Genomic DNA, 15434 nt, shown 5'->3' on the forward strand with positions numbered 1-15434 from the left:
CGGATTCCCAGCCCATCTCCTGTCACCTGGCCGCCTGGGCGAGGGCTTCCCAGCACCGAGATTTTACAGGGAACACCAACGTAGAGGCCGAGGCTAAGTGAAGGCCAAGTGTACTAAGAGGTCAAACAAAGCAGGCGCAAAATGAAGTGGGATTAGCTCCTACATTAAATATAACCATAAGTGCTAGCTTCGTTGCAGGAGCGCACAGGCCAAGAATGCAGCCCGGTTCTCTACAATCTCCGCTTTAAGTTTACACCTTCATGGTATGACCTCTGTGGGATGTCAACCTCTTCTGGCCTTTTCAACCTGGTTTCCATAAAATAACAAACAGTGACACGCGATTAAACCCATCCAGCTGTTGTTTAAAGATTTAACTGCAAGTGGTTTATAATCTTCTCCAATATAATTGTATTTCAATATAATCAAGTAAAGTAGAAAAGAATTATACGTATTTTGTAAAGAAGCAAAGTCTCTGACCAAGTATATCCCTCCCTCTATATGTAACACAGAACAATCTCTTTTTGTTTGCAGGAACTAGCCTTTGAGAAGTTAATCTGGATGTCAAATGTACTGATGTCCAGGACAGATGTGGCCCCCTAAAATTCACATGCTGAAGCCTAACGCCCAGTGAGGCTGTATTTGAGACACAGTCTATCAAGAGGTAATTAAGGTTAATAAATGTCATGAATACGGGGTCCTAAACTAGGATTGATGTGTTTATAAGAAGAGGAAGAGATTTCAGAGGTCTGTCTGCTTTGGAAGGCTTGTAACGCCTAATGAGAAGCAAGTCAGGAAGAGAAGCCTCACCAGAAACTAACACTGAGGGTACTTTGATCTTGAATTTTTAGCCTCCAAAACTGTGACAAAATAATTTCTATGTTTAAGCCACACAGTCTGTGATGTTTTGTTATGGAGGCCCTAGCAGACTAATACAGATGTATAGTACTAATGTACTGTTTACATTATTAATTTTTATAACATTATAAATATAAATGTGTGTATGGTTATGTATAACTAGCTAGATACACAAATATATAAACACATGTACCCTCACACGTGACCTCCCTCATACACTCAAATATACAAACTGTAGTAACTGGATCGGAACTGTTAGCTACTCATAGTAGCTCCTATTCACTTGCTCATTCTCTGATTAATTGAAAATTAAAAATATATTTATTAAGGGCTTTCACCACTTAGACTTTGTGCTTTCTGTAACAGAGGATATATTCCTATCAGTTGTTGTTCTTCAGTTGCCTAGTCATGTCCGACTCTTTGCAGCCCCATGGACTGCAGCACACCAGGTCTCCCTGTCCCTCACCATCTCCAGGAGTTTGCCCAAGTTCATATCCATTGCATCGGTGATACCAACCAACCATCTCATCCTCTGTCCCCTTCTTCTTCTTCTGCCTTCAGTCTTTGCAGCATCAGGGTCTTTTCCAATGAATCAGCTGTTCACATCAGGTGACCGAAAGATTGGAGCTTGAGCATCAGTCCGTCTAATGAGTATTCAGGGCTGATTTCCTTTAAGATTGTCTGGTTTGATCTGCCTGCTGTCCAAGGGACTCTCAAGAGTCTTCTCCAGCACTACAGTTCAAAAGAACCAATTCTTTGGTGCTCTGCTTCTTTATGGTCTACCTTTCACAATCATATGTGACTACTGGAAAGACCATAGTCTTGACTATATGGACCTTGATAGGCAAAGTGATGTCTTTCCTTTTTAACATACTGTCTAGGTTTGTCATAGCTTTCCTGCCAACAAGCAATCATCTTCTAGTAGCATGGCTCCTGTCACCATCTGCAGTGATTTTAGAGCTCAAGAAGAGAAAATCTGTCACTGCTTCCACCTTTCCTCCTTCTATTTGCCATGAAATATAAGGTACCTAAAGTCAATACTACGGTCTTTCCAGTAGTCATGTATGGATGTGAGAGTTGTATCATAAAGAAGGCTGAATGCCAAACAATTGATCCTTTTGAACTGTGTTGTTGGAGAAGACCCTTGAGAGTTTCTTGGACTGCAGCAAGGGTGTCAATCCCAAAGGAAATCTATCTTGAATATTCATTGTAAGGACTGATGCTGAAGCTGAAGCTCCAATACTTCGGCCACCTGATGCAAAGAGCCAACTCACTGGAAAAGACCCTGATGCTGGAAAAGATTGAAGTCAGGTAGAGACAGGGACAACAGAGGGTGAGATGGTTGGATGGCATCACTGACTCAATGACATGAATTTGTACAATCTCTGGGAGACAGTGAAGGACGGAAGGCTGATGGGATGCAGTCCATGGGGGTCACAAAGAGTTGGACATGACTGAGTGACAAAAACAGCAACAATTTGCCATGAGATGATGGGGCTGGATGCCATGATCTTAGATTTTTTTACATATTTAGTTTTAAGACAGCTTTTTCACTCTCCTTCTTCACGCTCATCAACAGGTTCTTTAGTTCTTCTTTGCTTTCTTCCATTAGAGTGATGTCACCGCATATCTGAGGCTGTTGGCAATATTTCTCTTGGCAATCTTGATTCTAGCTTGTAACTCTTCCAGGCAGGCCTTTCTCATGATGTGGTCTGTGTATAAGTTAAATAAATAGGGTGACAATAAGTAAGACATATACAAATTTACTTAAAATACTTATTACTGCTTTTTCTCAAGTTGAAAACTACTGGTTATACCCATCTTCTCTGTTCCAGATTTCATCTTTTCAGCTTCTGTCCAGGTGGCTCCACACAGATGTTCTATAGGACCTCAGTCATAATAGCACTAATATTGTCCCCGGAGCCCTGACCTGATCTTCCTCTTTTGATCTCCAATTTAGGTATTGAAATTTCCATCTTAGTTGCTGAGCTGGAAATCTGGGTATCATCCAACATCACAGTCTCCACATATGGTCTTGGAGTCCATTTTATCCCCACTTATACCTTTCTACTGACTCTCTCCCCTAATCTCTTTATCTCTGCTGCTATGATCCTTAGTTCACTGGAAGATCTCTCACCCAGAATCCTGCAAGAGGCACCTACCTGATTTCCAGGCCCCAAATTCAAACCTCTTCTGATCCATTTGTCCTATTCTCTTCCGTTCCAGTCACTGCAAATCCAACAAAGTAGCGATGCTTGCCCCTCTTTTTAGAAAAATTTCCCCAGCAGCTCTTGACAGTCTGCAGTCCCAACTCTTCAACATTCAAATTTTGGCTCTTACCTATGTCACAATCTCCTGCAACTGTCCATTCAGCCATCTGAATTGAGACCTCCCTCTCTGGGAAGAAGTATAGTCACTTAACACTTCTAACTTTATCTTCAGATAATGTATCTAAAACTGATTATTTTTGTATAATTATGTGTGCCATGTGTATCCTCCACTAGACTATTGCTGAATCATATATATCTTGTATATCTAACATTTAGAAGGTTTTCAGGTTCTATTTGTTGACTTAGAAAATAAAGGCAGAACTAGCTCGAACATGTTCACGCTCCAATTTCTGCATCTTCCTCGTGCCCCATAGAGCCTCTGTTTAGTGTGTTGCAAATATTTAATGTATGACAAAGATGTAGTTCTCGGATACTAATGTCATAGACTCAAAAGTCTGGAGGTGTTTGGCAAAATTTTCCATAATGCAATATATATGTTTTGGTGTCTTTCTTCCTCCCTATCCTGCACTAATAGAAGAAAATGAAGATAAATTATGCCCAGACAGAGAAGTAGGATAATTCCTATTAAGGAAAGCTAAGTTGGAGTTCTCGTAGGAGAGGAGATATGTCTCACTTCCCCTAGGTAGAAGTTTAGGGTTTTAGAATAGAAAAGAATAAAAAAGATCACCTAGTCTACAACATCTTCTTTCAAAGATAAGCAAACAAGTGATCTAAAGCAAGAGAATTACAGAAAAGCATCTACTTCTGCTTCATTGACTATGCTAAACCCCTTGTGTGGATCACAACAAACTGTGGAAAATTCTTCAAGAGATGGAAATACCAAACCACCTTGCCTGCCTCTTGAGAAACCTGTATGCAGGGCAAGAAGCAACAGTTAGAACCAGACATGGAACAATGGACTGGTTCAAAATTGGGAAAGGAGTACATCAAGACTATATATTATCACCCTGCTTATTTAACTTATATGCAGAGTACATCATGCAAAATGCTGGACTAGATGAAGCACAAGCTGGAATCAAGATTGCGTGGAAAAATATCAATAATCTCATATGCAGAGGACCCCACCCTTATGGCAGCAAGCAAAGAAGAACTAAAGCGCCTCTTGATGAAATTGAAAGAGGAGAGTGAAAATGCTGGTTTAAAACCCAACATGCAAAAAAAAGATCCTGTCATCCATTCACTTCACTTCATAGCAAATAGATGGGAAACAATGGAAACTGGCAGACTTTATATTTTGGAGCTCCAAAATCACTGCAGATGGTGACCGCAGCCCTGAAATTATACTTGCTTCTTGGAAGAAAAACTATGACCAACCTAGACAGCATATTAAAAAGCAGAGACATTACTTTGCCAACAAAGGTCCATCTAGCCAAAGCTACGGTTTTTCCAGTAAGCATGTATGGATGTGAGAGTTGAACCACAAAGAAGACTGAATGCCGAAGAATTGATGTTTCTGAGCTGTGGTGTTGGAAACAACTATTGAGAGTCCCTTGGACTGCAAAGAGATCAAACCAGTCAATCCTAAAGGAAATCCATCCTGAATATTCATCAGAAGGACTGATGCTAATCTTAAATTCCAATTCTTTGGCCACCTGATAGGAAGAGCCTCCTCATTAGAAAAGAGCCTGATGCTGGGAAAGATTGAAGGCAGATAGAAGAGGGGGACAGAGGATGAGATGGCTGGATAGCATCACCGACTCAACTGACACGAGTTTGAGCAAGCCCTAGGAGATGATGAAGGACAGGGAAGCCTGATGTGCTGCAGTCCATGGGGTCACAAAGAGTCAGACATGACTGATCGACTGGACAACAACAAAGGAAATGGAGGCAGAACTAAAATCAAAGCCTCCCGGTCTCTGGATTCTTTGTTCAGTTTTCTACCACCCACAATAATATATATAAACAAACACATATGCGCACACACACACACACACATATTTGCATGCATATATATATTTACATGCACACATATATATGTGGGTGTGCATACATGTACCGACTCATGACTATTCATTTGGTCATATAAGCAGAGGTTTTAGATAAGATCATCTTTTGGTGAACCTAGAGTTGTGAAAAAGGAGTGGGTTGGGGGGAATGTAGGCTGATTGCATTTAACAGTAGTGAGTCATCCAGACCAGAGATTTCAGTCTGACCAATGATGTACTCATTTTCGTATCTGTCTTACAGAGGTGTCACAATTATTTGGAATAACATAGTAATGGAATCTGATGATTTGCATTTCTGAGTTCAAGTTCCTCAAAAATTACTCATTTATCTTTATTTTCTTCTTTCAGTCTGCCCCACTCCTCTTCTGGTTGAGTGACGTGAAACTCAAGCCTACCTGGTGTTCGTCCTCCTACTGCTTTATTTCCCAGCCACTGTGATTCTAACAGAATACTTGTGTGTGTGTATACTCAGTTGTATGTGACTCTTTGTAACCCCATGGACGTAGCCCACCAGGCTCCTCTGTCTATGGAACTTTCCAAGCAAGAATATTGGAGCAGATTGCCATTTCCTACTCCACAGGATCCTCCCAACCCACTGAATGAACCCACATCTCTTGTATCTCCTGCATTGGCAAGCACATTCTTTACCACTGCACCACCTGGGAAACCACCAATAGAATACTTAGATGGCCTTCAATGTTTCCAACTCACCGAGTCAGGGATTTACAGTCACTATATTTTTGGCACCGCCCACCAAATTTCCCAGAATATTTCCAAATTTTCCAGCTGGAATTCAATGAGGTGAACTCCACAAACCAGTTTCATTTGGAGGAGTAACTTGAAGTGGATTTCCCCAGTATCTCTTGGGATAAGATAAGGCAAAGCGGGGGCTGCCTTTCATTTTAGAAGGATAACAGCTAGCTTGTCTTTAGCTTAGAGTCTTAGTGTGAGAAAACAAATGAGATCTGCAGTGCATGTGTTGGATGGCTCAGCATGTGTATACAAACATTCTTCCTAGGGTATAAAGAGTTGATTCTTAGCCAGCCCTCTGGCCTCAGCTGAGCCCACTGATAATGCAGCCTGCTCTAGGAAGTATGGCTCTGAGGAAGTAGACTTGGTTCATCTACTCAGGAAGCTGTCAACCCTTGAGTACAAAAACATAGGTGTTCTAGGTAGAATAATTCTTATGGATATGTTTATCTTATACAGCAAAAGAGAGTTAAGATTTCAGTGGAATTTAGGCTACTAATGAGTAGATTTTAAGATAGAAAAATGACCCCAGGTTATCTGGGTGAGCCCAGTGTAAGTAATCACAAGAGTCTTTTTGAGAGGGTAGGCAGGAGGCAGGAGAGTCAGTGTCCTATTGACAGGAAGTGAGAAAGACTCTCCAGGCCATCTCTGACTTGGAAGATGGAAAAGAAACATGAACCAAGAAGTACATGGCCTCTAAAAGCTGGAAAAGGCATGAAGTAGGCTCCCCTGATGCTAAAGCTGAAACTGCAATACTTTGGCCACCTCATGCGACGAGTTGACTCACTGGAAAAGACTCTGATGCTGGGAAAGGTTGGGGGCGGGAGGAGAAGGGGACGACGGAGAATGAGATGGCTGGATGGCATCACCGACTCTGTGGACATGAGTTTGAGTGTACTCCGGGAGTTGGTGATGGACAGGGAGGCCTGGCGTGCTGTGATTCATGGGGTCGCGGAGAGTCAGACACGACTGAGCGACTGAACTGAACTGAACTGAACTGAGGCTCCCCTGGGGTCTCCAGAAGAAATGCAATCCTGCCAACCACACCAGTTTGAACTTCAAACCCCCCAGAACTATAAGACAATAAATTTGCATTGGTTTAAGTCACTGAGTTTGTGGTGATCTGTTACAGCAGCAGTAGGAAACTATTCACCAGTTTAATGTGGGGCAGGGGAGGCTAGAAGAGAGGACTTCGGTGAGCATGTCCCCTCACTCTGAGGAGAGGCATGATAGGAGAGGAACCAGTGAGAGGCTCCGTAAATCTCTGGGGCCAAGGAGGGACTCTAGTTGTCTGGACCAAAAGATGATGCTAATACTAGTAGAATAGACATAAAAACAGATCAAAAAGTCACATGTAAAACAGTTAAACCACTTACGCAGTTGTCATTTAGGATCAGCTGCCTTCAGGGTACTCTCTTCAGTGCCCAGCAACTTCACTGTGTTCCTCTAGTATGTTGACGCACATCTTCTTATAACTACTGTCTCCTATTTTGTCCACCATTCAGTCGCTCAGTCGTGTCCGACTCTTAGCGACCCCATGAACCACAGCACACCAGGCCTCCCTGTCCATCACCAACTCCCGGAGTTCACTCAAACTCATGTCCATCGAGTCGGTGATGCCATCCAGCCACCTCATTCTCTGTCGTCCCCGTCTCCTCCAACCCCCAATCGCTCCCAGCATCAGAGTCTTTTCCAGTGAGTCAACTCGTTGCATGAGGTGGCCAAAGTATTGGAGTTTCAGCTTTAGCATAAGTCCTTACCAACCCTCAAAAATCCACTTTCTCCTTTTCTAGTCACTCTTCCATCCATATACAATCATATTTCTGCCTCATCACCCCACCAAAATTTATTAATGTCACCAGTAATAATCATGTTAACAATTCTAACTTTATGTCTTTAACTTCACCCTAATTGATGCTTTGTAGATTTTGACAACATGGATTAATTAAATATACCTCTTAAATATACCTCCTTAAATATACCTCTTCTCTTGACATCCTACCATTATGCCCCTCTTTGCTAATCTGCCTTCTTATACTTTGGCTCTTCTTTCTCAATCTCCTTCACCAAATGTCCCTCACTTAAACTCTAAATACCAAGTTTTTTAGTCTTTTTCTGGGCTTTTTTTTTTTCTCATCTTACTATATCCCCTCATCCTGAGATCTCATCCATCTTCCAATCACCTTTATATGCAAGTTACTTACAAAAATTGGCATCCAGCCCCGAGCTCAAGACTTATGGAATGGAAATATATCTTACATGGGGTTCTTAAAGCTCAACATTCAAAAAACTAAGATCATGGCTTCTGGTCCCATCACTTCATGGGAAATAGATGGGGAAACAGTGGAAACAGTGCCTGACTTTAATTTTGGGGGCTCCAAAATCACTGCAGATGCTGATTGCAGCCATGAAATTAAAAGACACTTACTCTTTGGAAGAAAAATTATGACAAACCTAGACAGCATATTAAAAAGCAGAAACATTACTTTGCCAACAAAGGTCCATCTAGTTAAGGCTATGGTTTTTCCAGTAGTCATGTATGGATGTGAGAGTTGGACTATAAAGAAAGCTGAGCGCGGAAGAATGGATGCTTTTGAACTATGGTGTTGGAGAAGACTGTTGAGAGTCCCTTGGACTGCAAGGAGATCCAGCCAGTCCATCCTAAAGGAGATCAGTCCTGAGTGTTCATTGGAAGGGCTGATGTTGAAGCTGAAACTCCAATACTTTGGCCTTCTGATAAGAACTGACTCATTTGAAAAGGCCCTGATGCTGGGAAAGATTGAAGGTGGGAGGAGAAGGAGATGACAGAGGATGAGATGGTTGGATGGCATCACTGACTCAATGGACATGAGTTTGGGTAAACTTTGGGGGTTGGTGATGGACAGGGAGGCCTGGCATGCTGCAGTCCATGGGGTCACAAAGAGTCAGACATGACTGAGTGACTGAACTGAACTGAAAGTCAATAAATAAAGCAAGTGAAACCATGCATGGCCCAAATTATTATTGAAAATTTCTTCAAACCCCTGCAGTGAACAAAATCACATATACTGTGTCTCAGAAAGTTCAACACAGACTATTTAACCTCCAGCACTGAAAAGCTTGCTTTTTCTTGAATTGACCACCAAGTGAAAAATTGACCCACATTTAGGTTAGGAACCACGTCTTTTTAAAAAATACATAAACCAATCTTTAAATGCTAAAATCATACTCAGATTGAGAAAAAAAAAAAATATATATATATATACATATGTATAGTGTAAGAGAAAGTGAAAGTGTCAGTCACTCAGTTGTTTTCCACTCTTTGCGACCCCATGGACTGTAGCTTGCCAGGCTCGTCCGTCCATGGGATTTTCCAGGCAAGAACACTGATCCAGGATTCGCACTCCTGGGTGTACACACCGAGGAAACCAGAATTGAAAGAAACACATGTACTCCAATGTTCATTGCAGCACTGTTTATAATAGCCAGGACATGGAAGCAACCTAGATGTCCATCTGCAGATGAATGGATAAGAAAGCTTTGGTACATATACACAATGGAGTATTTTTCAGCCATCAAAAAGAATGCATTTGAATCAGTTCTAATGAGGTGGATGCAATTGGAGCCTATTATACAGAGTGAAGTAAGCCAGAAAGAAAAACATCAATACAGTATACTAATGCATATTTATGGAATTTAGAAAGATGGTAACCTTAACCCTGTATACGAGACAGCAAAAGAGACATAGGTGTATAGAACAGTCTTTGGGACTCTGTGGGAGAGGGTAAAGGTGGGATGATTTGGGAGAATGGCACTGAAGCATGTATATTATCATATGTGAAATGAATCACCAGTCCAGGTTTGACGCATGATATAGGATGCTCGGGGCTGGTGCACAGGGATGACCTGGAGGGAGAATGTGGAGAGGAGGGAGGTGGGAGGGGGGTTCAGGAGGGGGAACACATGTACACCCAGGGCAGATTCATGTCAATGTAAGGCAAAACCAACCAATATATTATTGTAAAATAATTAGCCTCCAATAAAAAAAAAAGAACACTGTAGTGGGTTGTCATTTCCTCCTCCAGGGGATCTTCCCTACCCAAGGATTGAACCTGCTTCTCCTGCTTTGCAGGCAGATTCTTTACAGTCCTAGACCTCAGGGAAGCCAAGTAGGAATTTAGACCAACTCAAGGAATCATAATAAAGGATTCATGTCTTCCATCTGACTCTTAAGCCAGCTAGCTCTACTAAGTTTTAACTCACTGGTGAATATAAGCTTTTTTTTAATCATAAATTCTCTCTTCCCCTCTTCCTCTTTCTCTCTATGTTTCTTTCTCTCTGCCTATGCCAACTAACCTGTATCATTTATACCCATTTCCTCCTATCCACTCTGCAATTTAGTTCTAGCACATGTCATCCAACCACTTGCTTCAGTCCGATGAGCCCTATCCCTAAGTCTTTGCATGCACCCTTTCCTTGGAAAAAATTTCCCCCTACTTGGCCTACTTACCATCTAGAGCTTAGATTAAACATACTTCCTCAAAAACATTTTTCAATTTAAAGTTCACCCCCATTCTGCCCCTACTATTCTCTCCAATAACAGCCTGCTCACAGCCCTTCCTAGTATTTATCCTATTTTGATGTATAGGCTTTTTAACCCTCTCTTTTTTTCCTGTCTCCTCACTATGATCCATGAAGGAATAAAATATATATGTTTTACTCATGCATGCATGCTAAGTCACTTCAGTTGTGTCTGACTCTGTGCAACCTATGGATTATAGCCTGCCAGGCTCCTCTGTCAATGGGGATTCTCCGGGCAAGAGTACTGGAGTGGGTTGGCATGCCCTCCTCCAGGGGATCTTCCCAACTGAGGGATCAAACCCATGTTTCATACCTCTGCTGTCTTGGCAGAAGGGTTATTTACTACTAGCACCACCTGGGAAGCCCATGTTTTATTCATATTCACTACTATATCATACTTAATAAAATCATGATTGTATGCTTCATGAAAGGATAATTTTGTGTGGAGTTCAATATGGTCACAGTTATAAGGATAAGCTTTGTTTAGCAGTAGATGTTTCACCACCCAAAATGTAGGTTATAGACTTGTTAGATGATTTAAAGCATGAGAGGATGAATAATGTAGGAGGTTTATATGGATCAGGATTTTTGCGTCTTCATAGGGAAGATGATGAAAAAGGGAACTCACATTTAATGAGCACCTGCAATGAACCAGGCATTTATGCTAAGATTCTTTTTCTCTCACTCATTTAATTTTCACAAAAATCCCATGAATTAGATGATGCTACCATTTTAGATATGAAAAAGCTAAAGGTCAGAAAAATTAAATAGCTTAAAGATCACCTAGCTGGTGAGTGCCTGAGTCAGGATTTGACCCCAGGTCTGATTCCAAAACATCTGTGTTTTTTAAAAAATTATTATTATACCATACATTATATGAAAATTAATGAGCACTAAGTCTTACAAAATGGTCTCTCTCTATATATATATATATTTAACTTTTTGTATTTGTGTTGTGAAAGAGATAAAAAGATAGATAAAAGAATTAATAATGCTCACAAAAATTTCCTTCATCAATTATTTGTCTAATGGGTCAATTTAATTAAAATTTCCTGCTGAACCTGAGTTTCTGGCTTTAAGAACTGGTTTGGAAGGAAGTGGGTAGGGAGCTCCTGAAAGTTCTGAAGTGCATTTAAAAAATTAATTGCTAGGGATTACAGAAGTAGCTTCAAAATTTCCTCCTTGGGTAGAATCGAGAATTTTTTTTTTTCTGAAAAGTCCTTTTATGTTTAATTTTTTGCTTCTATTTGCTTATTTTCATAATCTATTAAAAGCAGTATCAGATTTGTGTTTACCAGAGGTGGGAGTGGGGGTAGGTGTGATTAGATAAAGGTCGTCAAAAAGTATAAACTTCCAGTTATAAGTACTAGCGATATAATGTGCAATAACTTAGAGATAATTGACATTATCTCTGAAAGTTGTTGAGAGTAAATCCTAAGAGTTCTTATAACAAGGAAAACATTTTTTTTTCAGTTTCTTTATTGTTTTTATATGAGATGATGAATGTTCACTAAACCTACCATGGTAATCATTTCATGATGTACGTAAGTCATATTACACTTCAAACTTATACAGTTTTTAAACATTTTTTAAATTGAAATATCGTTCATTTACAATGTTGTGTTAGTTTCAGTTGTACAGCAAGGTGATTCAGTTATTCCCAGGTGGCACCAGTGGGAAAGAACCTGCCTCCCAATGCAGGAGACATAAGAGATGAGGGTTTGATCTCTGGGTCAGGAAGATCTCCTCAAGGAGGAAATGGCAATCCACTCCAGTTTTCTTTCCTGGAGAATCCCGTGGACAGAGAAGCCTGGCAGTCTGCAGTCCTTGGGGTTGCAAAAATTCGGACACAATCCTAGAAATTGACACCTCCTCTTTGGTAACCATAAGTTTTTTCCTATGTCTGTGAGCCTATTTTCATGTATAAGTGATATCATATGGCATTTGCCTTTGTTTGACTTTCTTCACTTAGTATGAGCATCACTCAGTCTATCCATGCTGCTGCAAATGGCATTATTTCATTCTTTTTTTTTTTTACAGCTGAGTGATATTCCATTATGCATATGCACCGCATCTCCTTTATTTATCTGTCAATAGATACTTAGGTAGCTTCCATATATTGGCTACTGCAAAATGTGCTGTGATGAACATTGGAGTGTATGTCCCTTTTCAAATTAGAGTTTTCTCTGGATATACACCCAGGAATGGGACTTCAGAATCATATGGTAACTCCGTTTTTGTTCTTTTAAGGAAACTTCATAACTGTTTTCCATGGTGGCTGCACTAATTTACATTCCCACCAGCAACGTAGAAGGATTCTTTTTTCTAAAAACTTTTACAGATTTATGTCAATTTTATTTCAATAAAACTAGAGAAGAAAATCAAATAACCTTTGATATTACCAGAAATGTGGCCTTAGTTGTAGGAAACAGAGACTTTGAAGGGAATACAGCAGCGTGGACAGAGTAGGCAGGTGGACAGGACAGCAAGTCTTGTAGGGGAGAGTGATCAGGGAAGTCACCAGCTGGCTGAGCTCTTTACCAGGTGAGCAGGGGCTGGCTGTGCTGCAGGGTGACTAGTAAAATCCGTGTCACAAAGAACCTTCAGATACTTACATGAACAATGAAAAGAGCACAAGCCTTAGCTCCAGACAAAAGTCTGAACTTCAGTTTTCTTACATCTAAATGGAGATAGTTATATTTATAGGACTTGTGTGAGGATTAATAAATAATATATATAAAGCTCATAGGGGAGAAATCAACTCATGCTGAACTTCAAAATGTTAGCTTATTTCCCTGTCACAAACTTCCTCAGCAAGTTGTGAAACAGACAAACTACAGAACAACTAAATACTTAAAAAAAAATAATTTGTGGGTCCTTTTAAGAGTTCTGATCTAAAACTGCACAAGCCAACCAGCCTGGCCTGTGAATCCATGGACAATCTAGGGCACGGGATATGCAAGAGTTGTTCATGGCACATGCCTGTTATGTTTTGCATTATTCTATTCTCTCCAGCCTAGTGAGATTTAATGGCTAAGCTTATAAGAGTCAGCATGTTCTCTCTGCAGATTGTTTTAAAAACATCCATGCAAGAATTTCTTAGGCAGGGTTTCTTACAGAGATATTATTTGTACTCTGATTCAAGATGGTATTTTTTTTTCCTGATGACTTTCAACATCTAATAAAGTGCCACTTCTCTGTCTTATTTACTTCTCTTATGATGTGTTTAGGTCAGAGCACACAGTGCTCGTTACAAGTTGAAGCTCTCATGTAAAGACTCCAAGGATGAAGTTTCATCTACTTATAATTTAATAATGAGTCTATTTTCGATCCTTCTAGCTTTGTTTGTTTAATAAAAATGAGACTTTATCTCCAGTGAATCCAGCAGGGACATACAGCAAATGGCATCATCACCTGCTTCACCAATTTCTCACTCACTGGAGGTTCATTGAAACTCTTTTTACCTCTGTTTACTACCAGAATGCAGTTTTGAAACAGTCAGCAGGCTCCTTGTGTAAAGTTTGTTGAGATTATTTTTCCTCTAGTAACTTTGGCTGGAGCTGTAAGATTTTATAGAACTACTTATTTATATACTTAATAGAGATTTAATAATAAAGGAATCCAAGTTGGGAACAGTAAGATAAGATGAACAGATACCAAGACACTTCTTAGCCTGCATTAACAAGTCAGCAAAGAGAATGTACTTCACCATGAAAGTATCATTTGTCCTCATAGAAGCTAATGACAGACCATTAGTTCAATGTGTACCTTGAGTTGGTTGGTTTTTTGCTAGTTTTGCTGGTAGTAATGGCTGATGTGGACTAATCTAACTACATTCCTTCTGTCAGCTTGTGACAAGTGGAATATATTCACATGAAGTCTGGCCTGGTGTGGGTGCAGTTCTATCCTTGGAATGGAACAAAGCTAAATAGGCCAGGAGGGACTAAAGCCTTGATCTTGGCGTCATTAACACTGTGTTCTAACCCACCAGGCTAACAAGCCACAGACAAAGACCAATTGGACTAATAAATCACAGCAGCCAGCATAATCTGGTTTGAATTTATTTCTCATTTTTAATACATTAGTTTTATAATTTGATTTAAATATTTTAGGATAAATGAAGCCAAAGGCCCATGTTGCTGTCATTCAGAAGAGAGAAGGCAGAGAAGAAACATGATGCCTCACATCTCCCCACAACCGCTTGGCACTAAGAGACACTATGGGCTGTACTCTCACTGACACAAGAGGTGTCAGCCTGGAACACGAGGGCAAATCATGATTTTTATAGGTAATTTATGTTTAATAAGCACAAAAGAGGCTTTGTATTTAAGGAAAACATTTTAGACCCTGTTGAAGGCCAATAGCTTTCATGAAACAAAAATTATTCCTCTGTTTGGCTGCTAGTTTTTTGCCAGGTTTTCATGTGTTGTGTTTGTTCCACACCTACAAAGGTATGCACACATTTAAAGTCCTTAGAGTAATTCAGCTCCTTCCCAGCTGCCCACTTTGTTCTTCTTGTATAAATAGGTTGCTGGAAAGGATGTTTTAACATTATTATCCCTGTGGCTATAGATGCCTGGAATATATTCAAAATCCCACCTACTTCCATTTTCAATATAGGCATCACTTCTTCTAGGTAGTGTATCTTAACATTTGAAAATTAGCTTTCTTTATACCATTACAATTTGTATTGCCTGCACCGTATATTTGGTGACTTGATTGTATATACAGTTATTATATTTTTATTGTTCTTTATTTTGATCTGATCATTTTAGTTATCATAATTGCCTCCATCATGTAAAGATTCAAAAGACAAAGGAGGAGGTAGAGTTAGATATTTCTTTGGTGCTTCCTACAGTACCAAAAGTGGGTACACTGTGACCCTGCTTAGACAAATTTGAATTGAATGACTCTCTCCGTCATCAGTGAATGTTGTGGATTGCTGATCTATAAATGGTCTTGCTTTGGTCCCTTGAAACATCAAACAGGAAGAACACAAATGCAAAGGACTTTTTATATGAATATTAGACAG

The 15434-nt window shown here is 40.1% G+C and overlaps 1 long non-coding RNA gene across 1 annotated transcript; it reads left to right on the forward strand.

The window, feature by feature from the left end:
• Window positions 1-166: 166 nt before the first annotated feature.
• Window positions 167-5885, forward strand: LOC129550315 (uncharacterized). The gene is made up of 3 exons (XR_008684805.2): window positions 167-263; window positions 532-661; window positions 5441-5885. It is a non-coding gene; the product is annotated as an uncharacterized LOC129550315 (long non-coding RNA).
• Window positions 5886-15434: the final 9549 nt, after the last annotated feature.

This window comes from Moschus berezovskii, chromosome 1 (genome assembly GCF_049115385.1).
Source record: "Moschus berezovskii isolate FMDL1 chromosome 1, NW_MosBer_1.0, whole genome shotgun sequence".
In the NCBI taxonomy this organism is placed as follows: domain Eukaryota; kingdom Metazoa; phylum Chordata; class Mammalia; order Artiodactyla; family Moschidae; genus Moschus; species Moschus berezovskii.